We start from the raw sequence: 5742 nt of genomic DNA on the forward strand, positions 1-5742 counted from the left end.
GTAAAACTGTATTCATTCATCAGTCCCTTCTGTCTGCCACATGAAGCTCCACTAAAATACATTGAGGTTTGTGGTTGAAATGTGGGAAAACATATATTAATAAAACAAATTTCTGTTGTCTCTGAATGATAATTGGGTCACAGAAAATAGTTTTACTTAAAATCATTAACTTGTCACATGGTGATTTTTGTTTTGTTTATTTAGGATGTGATACTGTAACCGAGAATAGTTTTAAATTTTTTCTTTTATATTCCTGAACCTTTCCTGTTTGAGTTTTTTTAAGCAGTTAATCTTGCCTTGCACCATTGGGATAATGTTTTTAAGTTGTTTTTTTGTTGTTTTTTTTTCACTCAAGCACAAGTTCTGTGGGAGATGACTCTATGAGATGAAGAATTAAAACTCACTGCCTGTGATGGGACACTGCCACCTGCTCTAAAGCTCTGTACAGTGTAAAATAACAAACTGTAGTTGTGAACCCATGTGTGTGGCATCTCTGCAGCATGATTGGCTGATGTTCTCTCAGTGTTGGTCGATCGGTGTGGCTGGGCTGCCTGAATAGCCTGAGTCACGTCCATATCTGCACACACACGGCGTGGCGTGATTCTGATTCTCGTACATGCCTTATTGGCATTGGGGCATTGTTTAAAATCTGTTTCCATCATCTAGTCCTGTTTACATCAACAGCTGGGGCAACGCTACTATCTCCTCACTGATTTGCATTATAGGTGGCACAGTATAGACACATCTTCTCACCCACCGTTTGTATAGAAGATTTTAATATTGTCTGCTTAACTTAAACAATGGCCACCTCTCGTTGTAGCGAGACAATCTCACACGTGTGGTTTTACTAGGAAGAGAAAATGTCCGTGTTGCGATGCTACCTATGTTCTAAGACTTAACCGTGTTTTCTTGCACCATTAATGCAAATGATGTTAAGATCTGTGGGACAAGTCACTAATGAGTGGCCTTTAATATTTATAAACTCTTAAAAAAAGTCATACCACTTTATGTTTTTTTTTTATTTCTTCTGTCTTTTAAAAGAAGACTTTAAAAATGAATAATGACTAGCTAGTTTTTTTTGTTTGTTTTTTTTTGGAGGATAAGGAGAACACATCCCCCATTAATGATGAATGATTCTCTGTATTGCAATGCTTTAATAAGACTATTTCAGTGTTGTCTGTTCTCCTGAATCCTGAGTTGTATCTGACATTGTGTGCAGTAGGATAAAGTAAAAAAAACAGTAATTTGTGTGTGTGAATGTGTGTGTGTGTGTGTGTGTGAGAGAGAGAGATGCCAACAGGACTTCATATACCTGTGTGCAGATGTGAGACAGTGTTTTCTATTGGTGTTTTTATTTTCTGATGGTTTTAACTGATATTAACAATTTACATGTCAAAACTGTGGTAATGATTCAGCCTGGAGTAAGTGTTAAAAAATGAAATTAAACATGTTTAACGTACAGATCACGGCTGCTGCTTTTTTGTTTTGACCTGGTTAAAACAACCATATTTTCCCCATCGGATGGAGAGCAAGGTTGTAAAGATCCCCTAGAATTTTCTTGTACACTCGTGGCCATTGTAATTTTTAAAACTAATTTCAATTTTGTAATCACCAGTGTACAAAACCAGAAATTGCACCTTAAAATAGTTCACTTTCTTCATTAACTGCCAATTGCCAGCAGATGTCGCTGTTCAAACAGTGTGTGGCCATGTCCGCTCACTTCCTGGTATCATACTAACCCAGCTAGCAAAATGTGATTGGATCAACATTGAAATATGGTTAGGCAGAAATATTGAATTCACGTTGAAGCAATATATTGTCCTTAATTTAAAACGTCATAAACCCTTCTAAATAATAAATTCCCAGATTGAAAAACATGTTAATTCAATGTTAATTATGATTAAAACCTTTTATACTCTTATAAACTTTTATAGAAGAAACAAAAAATGTAATTTACATGATCAAAACAACAAATAAAACATTCCAATTATTTAAACATTTAAAGTTTTCTGTCTTTATGTTGGAGTTGCAGGTGTCACAACATTCTGCAATTCCACACTTACTGTATAACAGTTTAGAAGAGTAGTTGTAGTGTCTCTTTGTTCCTTTGGTAGGTAAATAACACATGAAGACTTCTGACATTGTTCACAATAGTCAGCTGTGTACAGCTCATAGTCTGTTAATGCCATATTGGGTCAGATTGCAACATATAAAACAAAAAGACTCCTGGCTTGTCCCGATGTATCACATCCTTCATCTTCAGTGTTTCAATTATTTCATTCTGAACTGCAAAAACTTCATCTGGGGGAAAATATCTTCCTGGATGGTGCATTGCTGTAAAGAAAAACCTCATAAACAATGGAGTCTCTGTAGAAAGTCCAGATACTGAACCACAAACCTTCTAGTAATATTCAAGTCATAATGCTATGTGTTGTGGCATTCATCCAACAGTTAAAGAATGAGTTGGAAAATTTGCAAAACTACATGGTCGGCTGAAGATTAACATCCACTCTGTTGAAATCATCTGTGTCATTTTGAATTTCATCTTCTAAGTTTTCTTCTGCTGATGAATCCTCAGAAATTTCTTCAAAATTTGTCACAATTTCCTTGCTGGTTTCACATCCAGGTCCTTTATGTTTCCAGGAAGTCTGGTAAAGACACTGTTTGTAATGTCTGTGTTGATAAAGAGTTAACTGTGGTTGTTAAGGTAACTCACTCAACCTGTGGGCAAGCAAACACATCCAGGTCCATTTGGTCATGAGGAACATTGACACTTTCAAAAACAACAAAGTCTCCTGATGCCTTTACTGTTAAATTCATAGTTGTGGTTTTGACGGAAACTTTCTCATCCTTAGAGGAATCTTCCATGTCCTTTTGGGCTTCACGGTTCAATGTCCAAACCAAAGTATTTTGATCTCTCATCCTCAGAGCTCTCTACTAAAACGTCTTTGCCTCTTATGCTCTATCCTAACAACTTTTCAACTCCATTTGTAACAAGAAATCCAAGGTCCCATCAATATCAAAAATCATCTTGACTTGGTGAACAGTTAAAATGGTTTGTAAAATCAGTTTGAAGTCGTCTCTCTGGAATCGATCTACCTCCAACCAAGTTGAGAAGCAAACTGAGAATTCTTGTATTCTTGTATCTCTTTGAACTCTTATGACATCATTGATGAGAACATAGAGGTTCTCATCGACATGATGAGGTCAAACAACCTGTGTCAGGTTCTTGTTTGTTTTAGTTGCTATGGAAACACAAGGAGTTATGTATGGGGTAAGATTACTGTCAATTAAAAATGCCTGCATAGACATGTAAATTTGTAAATGTAAGTCAGTAAATGTGCACACATGAAAATTTAGCATGTGTTCTGTTTTCCACCTCATACATACCATGTAAAAATCTGAGATTTTACTTATGAGAATACTCATGAACAAATAAATTAAACTTATTTTTGATAGGTTTTATAAAGAGAGTAGGTATTTTTTCCAGAAGTTAGACACACATCAGTCACAGTTAGAAACTGGCTCTATCTGCTTGATCTATTTTGAACTGTGGGTCAGGAGGATCCTCTTAACCCTCCGATGTGTAAATGGGTCTTTTTTGACCTGATGAGGTCTTTATTTTTATTTTTTATTTTTTGCAATATCTTTGTAATGAAAAGTCTTCTTTTGGAAACTTCATCAAACACATCAGCACAGATGTGACTGATATTGATCAGTCACATCTGTGCTTCCGTCCACCGCCATGCTGAAACATGGAGCTCCACACAGATCAGTTGGTCTCTGTCCAATGTCTTCCATCTGCCTCATTGTTGAATCAGATAAACACAATGTTTAGATGTGTTCTAGTCAAAAACCACTAAACCTTTTTCAGCATTCTGAGATGCTTAGACAGTAAATAACGTTTAACATACACTGCAGACATTAGTCTTAAAACTCTTCATTTTGCACTACTTTCACTGAGGTAAAGCACACATTACTCTAAGTGCGATAATACTTTGCTTTGTTTACACGTTTTAGTCTCAAATCACTAAAACTCTTCTTTTTCAGCATTCTGGGATGCTTAGACAGTAAATATAGTTTAATATATAATCCAGACATCAGTTACTTAAAACTGTCAATTTTGCACTTCTTTTGTTGAGACAAAGCAACTTTTTCCTACTTTACTGTAACTGTCTGAGCGGTTCTGGATTGGGGCTGTTTCAACGACAGTTCTGTGAGACCTTGCCTTAAAAGTGATTATTTAGGGGTAGGGTTAGATACAAACTGTTAGTAAAATGAAAGGAAGGCACAGAAAGTCCTGATTAGTCAGTGAAAATACATTTGTGTGTTTGCATGGCCTGCATGTCAACTTGGAGCCTTTATGTCATCACCTTGATTTGCATTATAGGACCAGGAAGAACTACGACATGCCAACACCCTGGAGCTTTCAACAATCTGATGGGGATTGCTTCAGGACATCTGTTTGCACTTGCTTTTGTATTTTGAATGTAAACATATTGCCAGTCACTAGGTAGTGTACGTAAAATGGAGTTCCTGATTAAGCTCAGTGTGGCTCATTTTATAAATCTGCTTTTAACGCAGCCAGGGTGACTGATGGGAAACAACAGGCTTGGTAATAATGAAGAGATATGAGTTTTGTTGCCATCTAAGCAAAAACATTTTAAAAGGTATGAAAAATAAATAAGATATTAGAGATTTTTGGGTAACATGTTTCTACATTCACAAATAGTTTCTAAACCACCTTTTGTGAATAAATACATGTATTTACTGACCTTTTTGAACAGCACATTGAAAATGTAATATAGGCATTATCTCACAGGAAACTATGAAATGTGCCAACACAAGACAGGAAAAGTTGTATTTTGTACTGTGAGTTGGAATAAACAAGATAGAGATTTATATTCTAATTCGCATTCTACTTTATATTTAAAAAACATATGTAATTTGGTCCTTCAATACAAACTGTTTTTGTGAAAAACAAAATAAGCAAAAATATGCCATGATTTGCCATGACATCCTCAGATGTGAAGATTATAATTATAGATATCTCAAAGAATTTTAAAGATTGTTTCTGCTGTTTGTGGTTTTTGACACTAGTTTGTTGTCCCTGCATTAGAAATTCTATTTCAAATACATTATTTGCTTTAGCTATTCTTATAGACTGGAAGTCTGTTAAATAATGACAAAAACTGAAAGTCTGGAGGAATCAGAAGTGCAAAGAAGCATTTGTCCCTGACAGATTCCTACAGTTTTTGTTTTTGCTGTTTTGTCACACAAATCAAAGATAACTGTTTTCAAATGATGATTTATCCCAGGAAAAAAAATCTATCCAAGCTAAAAAGTAAATGACCTCTTTGTTGAATGAATAAATTAACTGTTATGAACCACATCTTATAACACCTGGTAGACCAGTAGTGTCAACAAACGTACTTATATAGAGCAAATCCAACAAAATTGAGATTAAATGTCTTCATTAAGCAATTTTATGCCACAATAGAAATGAACTGAGAAATTTGAGACATGCTGTTGACATCCATGAGTCTAGAAAGAGTTACTAAGCAGTTTGAAGATGAACCACAGGAAGAGTCACAACACAAATTGAGAAAACATCCAGGATGTCACAAAACATCATAGAACAACATCTAAAGTCGTGCAGGCCTCACTAGCCTCTGTTAAGGTCAAAGTTCATGATTCAATAATAAGAAACGAAACTGGTGTCAAGCAGAAATTTTCAAATTG

Source organism: Poecilia formosa, unplaced genomic scaffold, assembly GCF_000485575.1.
Source record: "Poecilia formosa unplaced genomic scaffold, Poecilia_formosa-5.1.2 Scaffold483, whole genome shotgun sequence".
In the NCBI taxonomy this organism is placed as follows: Eukaryota; Metazoa; Chordata; class Actinopteri; order Cyprinodontiformes; family Poeciliidae; genus Poecilia; species Poecilia formosa.